Source organism: Trachurus trachurus (genome assembly GCF_905171665.1).
Source record: "Trachurus trachurus genome assembly, chromosome: 8".
In the NCBI taxonomy this organism is placed as follows: Eukaryota; Metazoa; Chordata; class Actinopteri; order Carangiformes; family Carangidae; genus Trachurus; species Trachurus trachurus.
The window spans coordinates 10,209,461-10,228,116 of NC_139905.1; positions in this window are offsets into that span (position 1 = coordinate 10,209,461).

Below are 18,656 nucleotides of genomic sequence, written 5' to 3' on the forward strand. Positions count from 1 at the left end.
ATCATCGTTAATTCATGTAGAGACAAGCCGAGAAAACCAGTTGGAAAAGTTGATGAGGTGCTTTAAAATGCCTGTAGGCTCTTAAGACCATAATTTATTATAAAGCAAGTTAATGAGTAAAATATGGAAATATAATATAATGTGTAAAATGACTGCACCAATAGCCGGATTTCTTCCATTGGCTGCTAATTTTGTTTTCAGTGAACATTAAACACTATTTCCACCAGGTTTTATTTATAGGCTATTTCATGATAAAATTATGGGTATGAATTGAAAGATTTGTGCAGAAAAAAAGGGCAGACTACCATCTATGTAGAATAAGAACAGATTAAAAAGATCAGCTTGGACTCCAGGAGGTCAAAGGCATTGTCTGCAAAATCCATCAACTTCAAATCCCCCTTATTTCCCCCCCAAAGACTGACTTCCTTGTTGTAGTTGCACTTTAGCCTCACGTGAAACTGGATGACCCTTTCTTTTCCCACGATTCCCGTGTCTCTGAATGCAACACGAGGGGGGGAGGATGTAGACAGGCCAAGCACAGCATGTACCCGGTGAAACGTGCAGCAGTGAGTGGCTGATATCTAAATCGATGGTTTACAGAGAGCGTGTGTTTGCAGCAGCAGCAGTGGATGAGAAGGTGTGAGCGACATCAGGTGGACCTCCGCTCTCTGCAAACCCCGGGATGTTTCTACCGTAGCTGAATGCAAACTGAGTGTGAAGGTTTATTAGTTCAGACTGAGAGACTTGCAGTGATGTTTTTTCTTCATGACACTGCAGTTCAGTGTATTGACCCGTGTCTGCATGTGATGAGAGGCCTAATGATCACCGGGATTGGAGTGTAATTTATGTGGTGACAGGCCTCAGGCTGCTGTGTCAGTTTGCAGGTTGAACTCTAGAGCGTGGGTCATGACATGATCATTACTGTTAATTATTACTGCTCTAATTATAGACTCTGATAACCTCATATTCTCCTACTGTCACCTAAACACAGATGACCTGCAGGTTATTGATTAATTTAGAGGTGGATACAAGTTAAAAAAGGTCAGGATTAAAGTTAATTAATCTACTGTACCAATACGATATTTGTAGTTTTAAGACCTAAAAACTACAAAACTCTCTCAGCTTCTCTCTGGTGCTCTGGTAACAAGAGGTCGGTGTCAGCCAATCAGAAGAGAGGAGGCTCTGAGTCTGTCTTCTGATTGGCTGACTGTTTCCTGAGTGAAAACTTTGCATATTTTAGATGAAACACTCAGAGAAACCAAATCCTGCAAAGATTGGATGATGAGTCCAAGTGGGCGGGCTTGAAAGTGGTGACTGTATTGTATTGTTGTGACATCACAAAGTTACAGGAATCCTGACAGCTCATTTTCAGGCCGTTAGTGCTGAGGTTTTGATACCTTCACAGCATTAATGCATAATACAAATAAAACAATAACCATTCTTATCATAAAAACCACATAGAAATCTATATTAATAGTGTATTGGACTTTTGTAGTGCACACACGAAGTGCAATACAAATGCTTTTACCTTCGCTGTGACAATTACAGCTCAGAAAATAACAACACAACTTAATAAATCCCAAAGAAAACAGTGTTTGTGATGCTTGTTTGGTTTGAACGTCTTGCAGTCTCCCAGGGGAGGCCGAGTATGAAAACACGCAGCATATTTAAAACAATATCTCCTCTTCCTGTGTGTGACATTTTATTCAACACCTACTTCTGATTGATCGTAACCCAAATAAAGCTGTTAATGTACTGTCAGGCCCCGCAGAAAGAATGAAAACTCTGCTGGCTACAGATGTTTCCTGGCGGCTGTGGGCTGGAGTTGTTAGGTAGGGTTGTGTTGCAGATGTTGGCTGTTTCTGTGCACATCTGCAGCTGGATATGACAATAAATCACTACCTCGACCGTCATGGAGGAGTCTTGATCCTCTTTTTTTGTGTTCATTAGTATTTGTGCTTTTTATTACATACATAGAAACATAGATGAGATTTGTTCGGTTTGTTAAAAGCACTTTTTAAAAGATGACTTTGTAAAAAAAGAAAGAAAGAAAAGAGGCTAAAAGGTCAGGGCCGTGTGGAGTGAGAGAAATCAAGATTATCAGATGTCAGAGAGGTCGTCGGAGCATCACAGACCTCTGAGACTGGTGGTAACGGAGCAGCAGACATCTGTAAACTCGTCCTCACCTGCTTCGCTCTGATACATGAAGTAAGAGGATCGTTTGAATTCATCACGTCCTGACTGAGTCATCGGCCGCAGCAGATTGCCATTCTGCAGGCGAAGGAATCGGCCTCAGGGGAGACGACTAGAGCAGGAAAACTAGCAGCAGTGAGGAGGGAAAGGAGACATTTAGTTATTTTATTTTTTTACTCTGCAGTGATCTCAGAATCCATCCAGTTTTCACCTCAAACATCTTCTTCTAGTTTCGTCTTAATACACGTCTCTTTTTGCTGGTCTTGCAGTCGTGTCCTTTCACCGCCCGGGATGAGAACTCCTTTAGAAATTGACCAGCTGACAACACCTTAAATCAGACTGGGAGTAAAAAATCCCCAAAGAGGAGGAGGAGGAGGAGGAAAGAGAGGACAAGGAGAGAGGAGGAGGAGGAGGTGACTCTGGCATTTGTGTATTTCTCCAGGGAGACGTGTCCTCACAGTTAGTAATTATGTGATTGTATGTGTGAGGACACAGAGGGAGACGTAGAGGAGACCTGGACCTTCAGAGTCCATCTGGACATCAAAACTAAAGAAACAATTATCAGTGGAGTTTCAGCCGATTAAAGCAGAAGTAAGCAATCCGGTCGTTTTGGCTAACTTCTTGTCAGCCGATGGAGTTAGCAGTCCCCGCCCTCGTCCCTACGTCACCACATTCACACGCATCCCTTGGCTGCACACACAGAGAGGACCGCCCCTTTATGCCGTTCTCTCTCCTCACTGGATAAAGGTTGTAGGATACAAGGAAAGTTTTCTCCTCGGCTTACAGCAGAGCAGAGTGACTGACAGACCCGTGTTCGGACCAAACACTCTATAAAAGTGATTGCTGTCGGAAGATATAACTATTTAAGATTTATATTAACACAAACATTCCGCTTACTTCTGCTTTAAATAATGATGGATTAATAATAACCACTCATGTCTGTGCAGTTAGCTTAGCTTAGCATTAACAGAGAGAAAGAACCAACTGCCTCGCTCTGCCTACAGATGACAACACTATCACGTCCAAATAAAAGCTCAATTTAAAAAGGCTGTATAAACTGTAATTGATGTAGGTAAGTTTTGGTCAATAAGTTACTTCATTTATAGATCAGCTATAGGTCATTAAAGCCACTGCTATTGATAACACAGTCAACATTAACACTAGCAGTCGAATAAACAGAAATGTTACGCTCTCCTTTTGTTTTTTGTCTATTGCTACCACTTGTATTGAATTCAGCAAGTTAACTAGCCCCCGTCTCAACACTTTCTGATACAAGTAGACTCATTTTATATCACATAATTATAGATATTTCAATATTTACATACATTATAAGTGTTTAATTTCAGCTTTTAATCTTCCACATGCAATGTTGGTACTAAAATTTTACCGCTTACAAAAATATGACCTCATTAAAAAGAAAGAAAAAAGTGAAAAGAAGACAATTTGCTGCAGCATAAAGGAAATTAGTATTGTTGATTATTATTAATGTTTGAATATTAAACAAAATCTGAAAAAAGGTGACATTTAAAAAGCTGTAGCTGAGCCTCTACAGTTCAGCTGCAATGTCATCAACTACAATGTGAAGTGTGCCAGTATTTCAGTGACACTGGTCCAGCAGTGTAACTCTGTTTGTGTTGTTTTTACTGACCACATAAACATCACCGTGTCCTGTCCTCCTCATCTTGAAGGTTATTGATGAGGCTCCGTCCTCGTCTCCCGGACAGTAAAACAAGTCGATTTAAAGCTTTCGCTCCTGGCTGAAGCTGAAACACAGACTCAGGACCAGGCCCAAGGGAAGTCAATGGTGATTTTCTTTCCTATAGGCGGTGATTACTGTAGATGGATGCGGGCACATTATCGTAGCGACCATAGCGAAGCGACACTGTGTGATCAGTTCTCCTCAGGCAGGAATAATGAGACCCCAGGGCTGCATGGGCTTACATAACATGAGACTATACTTCTTCTTCTTCTCAGAGACTCACAGTTTCTGTAACGAGTGTTCAGCCTCACAGACGTTAAATAAAAAACCTTGAATATCGTTTACAGAGGAATATTCTTCTCATCCATTCCACTACAATGGACGAGTATTGATTTTAGCAAGAAGAATTTTATTCATTTTTTCATCAATCAATTTTTCTTTCACATCTGTGTTCAGATTTGGACTGATTGTGAAACAATGGGCCCCCAGCCAAATATTACAAGTAAAAGGCCCCCAGCCCCTCCTGCACAGCACAGGACCCTGAGACTGAGAGCAACACATACTGTAATGAATCATCTGTGTGATGGTTTTCTGTGATGGTTTTGTATTTCTTTTTTTTCTTTCTGTTATTTATTTTCATGTCTGGACATGTCGTGTCTCTTTGTCGTGGCTCTGTGATGGTTTAGTGTCTGTTTGTGGTTGTTTTATGTCTCTTTGTGGAAATTCTGTGTCTTTTTGTGGACATTTTGTGTCTCTGTGGACATTTTGTCTCTTTTTGCAGTTGTTTTGTGTCTCTGTGATGGTTTAGTGTCTGCTTGTGGTTGTTTTGTTTCTCTTTGTAGACATTTTGTGTCTCTTTATGGACATTTTGTGTCTCTTTGTGGACATCTTGTGTCTTTTTGCAGTTATTTTGTGTCTGTTTTGTGTTGTTTTGTGTCTCTGTGATGGTTTAGTGACTGCTTGTGGTTGTTTTGTGTCTCTTTGTGGACATGTTGTGTCTCTTTGTGGACATCTTGTGTCTTTTTGCAGTTGTTTTGTGTCTGTTTTGTGTCTCTGTGATGGTTTAGTGTCTGCTTGTGGTTGTTTTGTGTCTCTTTGTGGACATTTTGTGTCTTTTTGTGGACATTTTGTGTCTCTTTATGGACATTTTGTGTCTCTTTGTGGACATCTTGTGTCTTTTTGCAGTTGTTTCATGTATGTTTGGTGTTGTTTTGTGTCTCTGTGATGGTTTAGTGTCTGCTTGTGGTTGTTTTGTGTCTCCTTATGGACATTTTGTGTCTCTTTATGGACATTTTGTGTCTCTTTGCAGTCGTTTTGTATCTGTGTGGTGTTGTTTTGTGTCTCTGTGATGGTTCAGTGTTTGTCTGTGGTTGTTTTGTGTCTCTTTGTGGACATTTTGTCTCTTTTTTGTCGTTGTTTTGTTTCTCTTTGTGGCTTTAAAGCAGAAGTAAGCGATCCGGTCGTTTTGGCTAACTTCCTGTCACGTCACCACATTCACGCGCATCCCTTGGCTGCACACACAGAGAGGACGGCCCCTTTATGCCGTTCTCTCTCCTCATTGGATAAAGGTTGTAGGATACAAGGAAAGTTTTCTGCTCGGCTTACAGCAGAGCAGAGTGACTGACAGACCCGTGTTTCAGACCAAACACTCTATGTAAGTGATTGCTGTCGGAAGATATAACTATTTAAGACTTATATTAACACAAATATTCCGCTTACTTTTGCTTTAAAATAAGAAACATAAGCTGTCACTTTCATACAGAGCCAAAGTTCCTCTAAAAACTGAGGACCTGTCCAGGTCATAGTAATTTACTAGAGAGACACACACACACACACACACACACACTCAGTCAGCAGGTGAAACACAACAGACGGTAGCGCTGCATCCTGTTTTTCATGTTAAAGTGCAGCATTAGTGACCCAGGAGGGATTTGTGCCTCCCGTTTGTCCTCACTCTTACCCACTTTGTTTACCACCAACAACAACAACACAAAAAAAACCGAACAGCTGGGACTCCTTCAATCAAGGTTACAGCAGCAATGTCCCAGAATGCCACGCTGCAACGCAATGAATCCCCCCTGGGCTGACATCCAGTGTTTTTAATCTCGCCAGGAGTCAGGCCCGGGGGAGACGGTTACTGCCCCGACTGTTGGAGCATCTCCTCAGATTAAGTGACTCTATTTCCCGGCCTGACGACGATGACAAAAAAAAAAAAAAACCCTATGAATGAAGCAGAAAGAGATCAGGTGAAAGATTTCCTCTCTTATGTAATCAGGATATAAATGTGACATTTGCATAGCGGGGAGAATCGGTCCCAGCTCAGCGGCAGGCAGCAGCAGTGGTTTCCTGTATCGTCGTCTATACTGGAAACAGGAAACACGGTGGATTGAGCATGTGAAGCTGCCTCCAGGTTGAACTCATTACAGCTCCTGCTATCTTAATGATAACTGACCTGCTCCTCTGAGGCAGATCCTCTCACAGTAACTACAGCAACATGAAAATTATAATTGAAATACAACTGTAATTGAATTTTAAAATCAGCCTCGGCTGCACTGTGTGTTTGCTGCTACTCAGAATATAAATTAACACGTAGATGTATTTTCTATTTGTCATAATTGCACCTATTACTGTGAAAGGTCAGATAGGAGTAAAACCTCTTAGAAAGGACACAGAAAACAAAACAGCAGAGGAAACTGTTAACGATCAATATAACTCTGATTATTACAGTTATATTGCAGGTTGTGGGTTGATTCGTCCTCCATGAACCAGAATTCACCCAGAGGCTTTTACTGCACTAATTTCTACTATAGCCTGTATCAGAGATGTTCACAAGTCTTTTTTTGCAAGTCCAAGTCAAGTCTCAAGTCTTTGGTCACGAGTCCAAGTCAAGTCTCAAGTCTTTGAGGGGTGAGACTTCATCAAGTCTCAAGTCTTTGGTCACGAGTCCAAGTCAAGTCTCAAGTCTCTAAAAAATAAAAGTCTCCTGTCTCTTCTGGTTGTAATGACCCTTCTATCATCTGCTGCTATCCGGTCTACTAAGAATACTGCACAGCTATATCTAAGAGATTCAAAGCATTTACTGTAGGTTATTATCACTCCTTTATCTATACAGTATTGATTAGTTGTTTATTATATGCTCACTTTAAACAGGATATTGCAATGCAATATGAAGAAAGCACACAATGAAAGCTTTCCTTTAAAGGAAACTGTATTCTGAGTCAAGAAAGAATCAAGGCGGCTCTGCCCTCTGCCCTCTGCACTGGCCTTTTCTCTTTTTTTTTTTGCTTTGTTGAATTCAGAAAACCCAGATGAACAACATGGAAAATGATTTAGGCTGTTAATTATATAAGATCTGTATGGTACCTATAGCTCACATCTTTATGTGCAGCAAAACCTTTCTGGATCCGCATGTTTCTGAGAGAAGAACTGGTTGTTATTATTTTTTTAATTAGCTCCGTCAACTCATGGGGGCGTGTCGACACGTCCAGACTTCCATACGGGCCCTTCAGTCATATTTCGCAGCAAAAACATAAATAAACAGGAGGATTTAGCCTACAGTAGTCTGATATGTGCCAGTTATGCAGCAGCTAGTCCCCGTGAAGGAAGGTCTGACAACAAACGGGCGTTGTGTCTCACATGTAGGCTACGGACGGTGCCGCTATTAAAAAAAAGAAAAGAAAAAAGCCGGTTCACAGTCACCTGTCACTCACCCGCAGCAGCTGACTGCGCTGTCAGAGGAGCTCTGCTGCTCCTCTCTCTTTAGACACTGGTGTTTGGCTGCACTCTGTAGGAGTTCAATATGAAGATCTAACCTCCATCTGAATAACGTTACCGGTCATGTGGCGCTGCTCCGCTAGTGGTGTGTTAACGGCCAAAAAAAAAAAAAAAAAAAAAAAGATTGTCGGTCGTCCTGTCAGGAGGGAGGCACGAGCCAAAAAAATAAAGATTGTTCACGAGTCTCAAAACACGAGTCCGAGTCGAGTCTGAAGTCTTTAGGGCACGAGTCCAAGTCAAGTCTGAAGTCTCTGTGGGTGCGACTTAAGTGCGACTCGAGTTCGAGTCGCAAACTCGAGTCCCCATCTCTGGCCTGTATACAGATAGATACCTATACAGTATACTTGTATATACGTATAGGTAATGTAAATGTATATGTAATATGTACATGTTTGTGTATATGTCTATTTAGATCTGTATATGTAGCCTTTATGCCTCCTGGTGATGTCTTTATTTATTTTTATTTTAAGAATTTTTAAATTGGTTTTCATGCATCATTTTGTCTTTAAAAAGGTTAAAAAGGAAGTCCCCTCAGGACACGTGTTTGCTCTTGATAATGCTGAACTACGCTAACGACCTGCTGGTTACAGCTTATGATTTATTGTGTAGCTACACACACACACAAACACACAAAACACAAAGTGGTGTTGTTGTTCTTATCATCAAATTATTCATGGTTCATCTTTCAACAATAAAAAGTATTATGTAGCTAATTCAAAACGCACATGTGGGAGAGTGACGGGAACAAAACCAGGTGACAGGTGAAGATGTGCCACCCTGAACCGCTGCCGTGTGGCATGTTTGTGTGGCATAGAAACCATCCTCCGCCCCCTCACAGCACAGACCACAGCTCCACGTGTAGCCGACACAACGGTCTGTGTGGACACGTGCACACGGAGGAAAATAAATTGCTCTCTGACATGGCTCCTCTCTCGCCTCGTTCTTATTTTATTTTATATTTTTAGTTTTTTTCCTCTCAGCACTTCCTTGACAACGAGCGCTTGTGGAGGGCATATTTATTTCCACGGCCATCCACAGACAGAGCCGCTCATCTCATCTGTCTCTGACCAAAAAAAAGAAAAAGAAAAAAAAGAAACCCATTCCCGTTAATTGAAGCGGGTTGGTTTATAATAATCATTAAATTCTCAGAGTACAATAGCATAAATATATCGGCTTGTTCTTGTGTTACAGTTTCAAGATGAGCACAGTTAAAATGATTAAATCCCACTCTTGGCTGCAGCCGAACTCGCAAGGACAACAGACAGCAGATTACCCAGCGTCCTCTGGCTATAAACAGTAAATTAAACCATATCACACGATGAGCTTGCAGCTGTAGGGGGGTGTGATTAATTGAGGTAAATCTGCATCAAAGCAGGGACACTGCTCCATTTGCTCTCTGTAGCAGAAGGGCAGCTCTTTTTTAGAGGATTTATAAATATCCTGAAAATAATCAGATTATTGTAATTAGTTATAATAAACTGGAAATCAGTCATTTAATCCCAGGAAATGACCCAAAAATGTCAAAAAGTAGACGCCAGACATGACCTGGCTCAAAATGACCAGGATAGTGTGTTTTCTATTTCTATTTTTGCTTAACTAGGCTATATGTCTCCAGGAAATAATCACATCCTCGCTCTCTCAAGTCAAACACTGACAGCAGCTTTTATCGACTCCTACACACTCGTCTTTTATCTGTCACCAGTCTGAGATCCAGTATATATTAATGTTCATATACTGTGTCTCACCTGTGTGTTGTGAGGAAGTTCATGTTTCAGCAGGTGAACTGACTGACTGACTGATGTGTTTTGCCCTTTGGGGCTTGCCGTAGCTGCATGTAGCCTACTCCCTACTGAACTGAAAGGAGCTTATGAGCGGTTTTGAAGCTCAGAGCGAGCTGCTCCGTCTTTGCCGTCTTTGCCGTCTTGGCGGCGCTTGACTCGCCCACAGATATGTTCGTCTTAAACATCACTCAACCCAGGAGCGTCCTCAATTATGGAGACTGACTGTTAAAGAGGAACTATACAAGTCAGGTCGCTATTGTGCTGTTTTACTAACCCTCCTCCTGGCCATGTGCATTTGTTTACAATGAAGCTGGCGAGAAAGCAATCAATAGACTGGTACATAATGTTATGTAATGAGTATATTTGTGTAGTCTTATCTGTCCTAAACAAGAGATTATGGATTACGGCTGTGCGGTGTGCAAAGACAAGATCTCGGGCACCGGGGAGGCGGCACTGATCTTGCAATGCTGGTTTTCGTCCAAGAGACGACGTGGAAGGCAGAGAGCCTCCATTCTCCCTCTTAACAAGTTACATGTCATTTATTAAACCATCACAATTACTCCAAAGCTGTTTAATTAAAGGGATAGTTCAACATTTTGGCAAATTGGCCCAATGCCATAATCCCTATAGTTTTAGGAGTAGGTTCGGTGCAAGCTATTTTTAGAACAGTGGAGCAGAGCCGCGAGCTGCTAAAAAATCATCCATTTGTCGATTCAAAGCTGTCAACATGTTGATTTGTGCTGTAAATTGGTTGTCCTAACATGGGAGTCTATGGGGATTGACTCACTGTTGGAGAACTCTACTGGTCAGTAGAGGAACTGCAGCTTTCATTCAATATTCAAAGAAGTTTTGGTTTATAAAATGTGGTAAAGTATGAATTTGTGTATGTGTTTCCATCAACCATAGTCTAGGATTTTCTTATTGTTTATGCATTATGTTTGTCTCCATATCCTAAACACAACTTAAAATATGTGCGTATAATGTGTGTTTCATATTTGCAAAAAAAGAAAATCCTTTGAAATTTGTAAGCGACATGTGCCGACGTATATCACATGGATGTGTCTCATAGCTGCAGTTCATCTGAGCCTGATGCACATGGCTGATAGTTGCTGAGTTCCTCACACTGCAGATGATTAGCCTGTAATTTGCCATCTCCAAACCGCCATCTTTAAGTGGCACAGTGTGTAATTAATGGATGCGTGTGCACGAAGGCGTTCACGTCAAAACAAGCAGAAACCTCAGAAGTTTTAGCCACATGTGCAGAGTGGGATATTCAGGGTGTTTCACAGCAGCAGCTCCTCCTGACCCGACAGCGACTGCTCAGAATATTAAGAGCGTCTGATTATCAGTCGACTGCAGACAAGTAGGAGGGCTGACTCTCATCACGCTGTCATAGACGCTTCCTGATTCAGCCCGTGTCACAGTGCTGCTGCTCACTGAGCTGTTGAAACCTCATACAACACCCAGAGTCAGGATGGATTCAACAATCAAACACACACACACACACACACACACACACACACACACACACACACACACACACACACACAAAAAGCGTTATCCTGCAGAGTTTTTATAATAATCATAAGAATTTCCTTCTGCTATTTTTGTTGAAATCAAATTACATTTTCTCACAATATATTTGGGTGTGAAATTACCATTCAGTGATGACTCCACTGAGCTGTGTAAGCTCATTAGCCAGGCACGATAGCTAACGCTAAGAAAGGATAAGATCAAATTTTATCACTTTACTGTCAGCCAGAATTAGTTGTTTCCTTCAAATGGAAACCATTAGCAACTTGCAGGCTGTGTCCCCAATCATCTATACCATCATGCCAAGGAAGGGTTTGCAGAACTTTCGGAGTCATCAAAACGCTTTTGAAGTTCCAGGGGGGGTCCGGCTGGCAACGGACTTTCATATGATGGCACTGGATTGTGCTCACTTTTGAATCGTCCAAAAGACACACTATGAAACATCCAAATACCTCCTTACTGCTCGCTGATCTCTGTTTTAATCCTTGTTGTAGCAGTAGCTCCCAGTGGCTCTGTTGATGTTTGTGAGATGTTCGTTAGTCGTTGTGAACCTTAACCGTTGGATGTATGATGTAAACACAGGGAGCTACATACAACAAGGCTAAAAACAGAGATCGAATTAACTTTTTCATGTGGCGGCTTCAGGACACTTGGGTCAGTAGCCTACGGCCTATGGAGGTATCTGGATGTTTCATAGTGTGTGTTTTGGACGATTCAAAAGTGAACTCTATCCGCCGCCATTATATGAAAATGCGTTGCCAGCCAGACCCCCCCTCTGGAACTCCAAAAGGGTTTTGATAACTCTCCATAATTATCCAAAGCCTTCCTTGGCAATGGCATGACGGTGAGTAGACAATTGGTGAATTATCGATTTTGGGTGAAGTATCCCTTTAGTGTATAGCTACCATTTAATATCATTGGCACAGCTTGTAATGAGCCATCTCGTCATAGGAGAGTATCTTTGGTTTTAATGTCTGTATAGTTTTGAATGTTGTAGCCTGCTGTGTCTGTTGAACTGAGCTCAAACGTTATATATATTTAACATTTTAAAAGTGTCTGTCTGCCCGTGTTGTTTGCTTCCACTACCAACGTGCAGTGAATATTGAAGCACATTGGACCAGGAAAAGAAGGACGCATTTGTCAGATGTATTTGAAGGTGCCTCTGAATTGAGAGTCTAGTCGTGCCATTGTGATGCAACCAGTTTATTTTTTTTAAATGCAGCCTCCAATGGCGAAGGATATATCTGTAAGGACATAACCTCTTGTCTCGTGACACAGTGATGGCTGTAGTCTACTTGCCAGCCCATAGGGCCCCATTGTGAACCTGGAAATGTTGAGTACCCCAAAGTTTTATGTTAGAAATAGATAGTATGGGTCCCCAGTATTCAGAAACTGCCGGATGCTAACTTATATATATTGGGCAATTAGCACAATTGACATAATTAGCATAAATTAGCATAATTTCCTATATGGGCAATATTTCAACAAAATTGACTTGGCTGATCTGGGCAATATTGGAGTGGTTTTAGGGGTTATTGATGATGCTGAATCCATTTCTGACATTTTCAAAATTCAAAATGGCTGTCTAAACCGGAAGTGACCAGATTTTAACCGCCAGTGGGCCGATTTTGATGGATTTCAAAATCTGGTCACCGGTTTAGACGGCCATTTTGGATTTTGAAAATGTCAGAAATGGATTCAGCATCATCAATAACCCCTAAAACCACTCTAATATTGCCCAGATCAGCCAAGTCAATTTTGTTGAAATATTGCCCATTTAGGAAATGATGCTAATTTATGCTAATTATGTCAGTTATGCTAATTGCCCAATATATATAAGTTAGCATCCGGCAGTTTCTGAATACTGGGGACCCATACTATCTATTTCTAACATAAAACTTTGGGGTACTCAACATTTCCGGGTACTCATTGTTGGCAAGTAGACTACTGAGCGCTTTTGTTGAGAGAAAAATACACACCAACATACAAAAGCCTCCCTGAACATTTTTCAATGAATGGTAAAAACATATACATTGTAAAAGTAAAGGAGGCTCCACTCGTCCTCCCCCTCAGTGACGACCTTCCTCTTTACAAAACCTGAAAAATTAGATGTTTATATAGCCTACACACACAGCAGTTTTTTTTGGGGAACTCCTTCACAGGCTCGTCACGTCTGTCAAACTCAACTCAGAGCCTCAAGGATTCAGAGTTTCTTTGTGCAGACATAACGGTGATGTGTACAAAGCCGAGGACAGACGATGGTCACCGGTTTGAGCCCGGTGTGAATATTAAAGAGGAGAAAACAGCTTCTATAAAACCACACGATGAGTCAACGGCCTGTCGCATTATGTAAAAAAAAAAATAAGAAAGTACATGAGCCTTAAAACCCATGTGTCTGGTGGTGTTATGGAGACGTGAGTCATCTCTATACAAACCTTTATACTGACAAACGCTGCTCACATGGACGATGTGATGAGAAGGATACGGTGGAGAAAACCCACTGATGTTCATCTAATTAAATAAATCAACAACTTGTACCTGCACAAGATTTAATCATCCCCCATGAAACAAACTGACTGAAACCCAGTCTCCTTAAAATTACATTTATATTGTAGTGAACTTGTTTTTCTATCTACAGTGTGGAAATAAATGTAATTACTGCCTGGACTGTGTTCTGGTCTATTATGTTACGTACAGTACGGATCCTGGGACAGAGCGTCTGTACCAAATGAAAATGACTGTTCATATTTCTTGCCCGACGGTGGCAGTTTAAGGACAAAATGATTAGAAAGATGAAGCGCAAGATGACAACGAAGAAATGCAGAGCAATTATACAGACGCAACTCAAGCCGTAGAGACAAGACATGAGGACATGAAGTCGTCAAAATCTGATGTTGCAAAAACAAGAACGTTTTTCAAAATAACAAGACACAGAGACAGAGACAGAGACAGAGAAATTGATTACAAATGCAAAACAACTATAAAGAGCCATAAAATGACAACAAAGACACATAAAGTGGCCACAACAATACAAAAAAGAGATGGAAATGAATGAAGAGTAGAGCTGGCCCTAAGCATGAGTGAACTGAGCACCTGCTAAGAGCAATTATGAATGTTGAACGTAACACAAATAACAGTGGCAAATATTCCTGAAAATCCGCATATTGGTTTCGTGGGAGGTAAAGTGTCAGATCGTCAGTATGGTGGAGGTGAGGGCCCATGCCATGTGAGGAAATGTTCTGCTTTGTGTTGCAGTCCTACATTTAAAGGATGAAACCTGCAATCTTTGTGTTTATTCTTTTAAAAACGTCTACTTCAGATATACATACAGCAATGATACAGAGACACAAAATGACAAAAAAGCTGCATAAAATGGCCACAAAGAGATAAATTGAGGAGATGCAAAACAGTCACAAAGAGACAAAACTGTGACATAGAGACATAAAACATTCACGAATAGACATAAAAAGGCCAAAAGGGGAAAATGAAAATGATGATGAAAGGTTGCAAAACAACTATGAAATGACACAAAATGACAACAAAGACACAAACTGTATAGGGACCACACCAAGTGACATAAGAAAAATAAAGTTATTATTATTATAAGACAAAAAAAGAGAGAAGGAGACACAATATGACTATCATTAAAGCAGAAGTAAGCGATCCGGTCGTTTTGGCTAATGCTGCGTTCCAGGCAGGCTTTTGAAACCGTAAATTACAGCTTCAAGTCACAACTTACGACTTTGTAGCGTTCCAGGCAACCCACTCGTGTTTTTCCGACCTGTTTTACCGGTGAAAGTCACTATAACGGCCACTCGTAACTTCCGACCCGTGAACTCGTACCAGATCGAACTGGTACGACTTCACAGGTCGGAAAAACACGAGTTACGAGTCACCACATTCACGCGCATCCCTTGGCTGCACACACAGCCCCTTTATGCCGTTCTCTCTCCTCATTGGATAAAAACTGTAGGATACGAGAAAAGTTTTCTCCTCGGCTCAGAGCAGAGCAGAGGGACTGAGAGACCCGTGTTTCGGTCCAAACACTCTATGTAAGTGATTGCTGTCGGAAGATATAACTATTTAAGACTTATATTAACACAAATATATCACTTACTTCTGCTTTAAAACACAAAACGCACGCACACAATGACCACAGGATGACTTGCCTGCCTGTAGTTGTTTGGTTTATGTGTCTGTGCTCTGGGGCCCATTCCTCACGCTTCATCCATGTTCGCCACCTGCTCTGTGCTCTTTTACATCTTGCAGGTGGCTGCCCCCCGAGGTCAGGATACTCCATTACCGTTAGCGGAGCTTCACAGCTCAGACTCCAACACTGAAGATCTCTTCCATCTGCAAGAATCAAAGCCCAAAGATTAAAAGCCGCCTTCTGCCCTTTCTTCAAATTCTCACTTATATATTTATATCCGCACAGAGAGGAAGGCAGTTCACTGGAGATTTAGCTTTGAACTAACTTCTGAGGGATGTTTTCACAGGCTGACACCTTTATCAGGCAGCTGTCACAAGACCACAGATAATTTTCAGTTCATACTTTTCTGTTCGTCTCTCAGCTGAACAAGCTGCACAAAGTTGAATAAATAAGTAAATAAAAAATAAGTGACTGCATCTGCTAAGGTGCTAACCTGTTGTTCCTGGTGATAACGATGAGATTTTGCATGAAAAACCATAATTATTGTTAAAGAAGAAACTCTTTACACAAGTAAAAAGTTATTATCTAATCTTGTTTCAAATCTTTATGCTCAGCATTCACTCTTATTGTTGCTTTTAACTTATTTATTGTATATTGTTCTTGATATTGTATATTTACACACATCCTTAAAAAAGGATCTCAGGGGGTTCATTCAGGTTCATCACCTGTTCAACTATTTATATAAAAAGGAATTAATTAATTTAAAAATAATTTCTGGCTTTGACCATTGATTTTATGACTGTCACTGAGGGTATTCACACAATCTATTTCTCAGGTGCAGATGAATTGGAAAAATGTCACTAATGCCTTGCACAGAACAGACTGCATGCTGCTCACAGTGAATATTGATTAACCAATTTTTGCAAATATATGAGATTCTTATTTGCATTAAAACTTATATTTGCTCCATGAGCTGTCGCAATCTTGATATTTCTGCTCTTGTGGACGTCATCAATCAGACGTCAAGTTCTGTCCCAGTTCGACGTCAACTGGGTCATTTCTCTGTAACTTCTCAGTAAGATTTGGCACAACCACAAGCCGAGCTGTCAAGATTGTGAGAGGAGTGGGACACAACGGTGAGGTTGGGAATGACGTGGTGTCAGGAAGCAAAACAACAGACTGTGTCACTTCAGTTTGGACTTTATAGCCCACAAAGGCTGCTGAAACTCGGTCAGAATCTCGAGGACAGAAATCAGAGAGGCCTAGTGCCCTAGTCCTGCAATAATAGTAATTAAGAGGAACATATGTATGAAGCATTTATCTCTGTGTTTAGTTGAAACACTGATGCAGCCTGTTGAATCAGCGAGTTCATCAGTTGCTATGCAGAATAATGAACTATGAAATAAAGAGAAAGCAAAAACAACACACCGCCGAATATAATAAAATTCGTCCTTTTTGCCAGTGATGTAAATTGATGTAAATTTGCGCCCTGTGTTGTTTAGGTGTATTTCATGAGGCCATTATGTTTCTGCATAAATTACTGCCTGCAGCTGTAGAGCAGCAGGACCGAGACAAAAGGCTGAATTATTCTTGACAGGGAGACTAATGACAGTATTTTTCTTGCCCTGTGAATCCAGTATAACTAAATTTCACTTACAGAGATGGATCATCAGTTTATTTACCCAGGCTTGGACTGCAGCAGCAGCAGCAGTTCCTGCAGAGCGATGCTCAGTCCTCTGAGCATCTCCATAATATATAGACTTTTAAACTGCTGCTGCTTCTGAACTTCACTGGAGGAAAAATGTCAGAGCTTCTCTGGCAGCTGTGAACTCTGGCAGCCTCAAATGGCAACGAGAGGCCGCGATGTGGAAAGTGTCACCTTTCACTGCCCAGAAATCCTCTCGTCCGACGCCAGAAAATCGTATTTGGCACGCTCTGATTTACCAAAAGGACAAGAAAGGCTACAAAGTGTGCAGAGTGCAGCTTCCTCAGGACAAACCTGAGTTATGTCCTTTCTTTCTGAAAGTGCCACTGTACTTTCAGTGTTCACGCAACGAGAGCAGAAACTTGGGAGTCACTTACTATTGTTGTAGCCATGCACACTTTATAGAATGAACTGAATGAACTTATTTTGTTATGTTAATGAAGAAAACAATGCTTAATGGAATGTATTTCATTTTTGGTTTGTTTTTCAGTCATTTTGTAATAACTTTTGGATTTTTTTCAAAGCAGTTGGAGAAATTGTAGTTGTCCGCCATTACAAATTCTTGATATCTAATTGAATAAGAATTAGATCCTAATTAAGTTTTTCCCATTTGGCTTCTCTTGATTATAATCCGAAAGATTTACCGTGACTGTGCAGTCACAAGCAGCCATATCATTACCTTTCAGTGACAAACCTATTATCAGAGAGGTTTGTTGTGTTGGTGTCGACCTGATGAGCCCAAGTTAAAGAGGAACTATGCAAGATTTTGTACCTTAATTAAACAGCTCCGGAGTAATTGTGATGGTTAAACAATTTGTTATAGAGGCGGTCTGTCTTCCACCTAGTGTCTCTTCTGTCCCTGGTGTCCCAGCTCTCATCTCTGTGGCACCGCAACACAATCACACCCTGTAATCCAAAATCTCTTATGACAGATAAGACTACACAAACATACACATTGTAAGACATATATAGACGTTATCCATCGCTTCATGGATTGCCCTCTCGCCGGCTTCATTGAAAGCAAATACACATGGGCTTTAACATTTCCTCTCTTTTAGCTCCATGTTTGGTCTCCAACTGCACATGTGGGGAAACATCTGGCTCTTTAGCTGCTAAATGCCTCACGTGCTGCTCTCTGTTATTAGTATTAGTGCTGAGGACACAGTGCACAGACACTAGGAGATTACTGAGAGTGAAACCTAAAAGATAAACAAAGAGCTGAAACCGACTGTGCAGCTTCCTATAGCTGAGGAGAGCCCCAGACTCAGGTGATAATCCTCTGTATGTTCTCTTCCTCCACATTATTATACATTCTTTTGATATTGTCACTTTCAGGCTTATATTGCGCTCGTAGCTCCGTGAGGTGGTGGTGAGGGATTGTGCTGTCGACTGACTGGAGATAAGGAGTCTGGTTCTGGGAAGCCGGGGGGAATAACAAAGGCCGTGACCAGCCTGCTCACGAGTCCGGCCACGCAGGGACGGACGGGAACCACCCAGCGAGAGGCCTGGACAACGGCAGAAAACAACAGGAAGCAAAAAAAACTCAAGGAAGGCGGTGAATACAAACGAGCTGCAGACAGAGGCATTAACTTTGAAGATGTAGGATTGTCTACAGTAATTCAAAAGCTAGTTTAGTTTGCACCACAAATCAAGTCATGTACTTCATGTTTTATATTTTCTAAAGCATGTTCTCCCGCCACAAACAAACAAAGCTGCTGGTTGGTTTCTATTTGATTCCATACAAGTAAGTTTAACCTGTAATTCATTAAAAAGAAAAAGGAAACTGTGTCACTGCAGCATGAAGTCATTAATACACAAGAA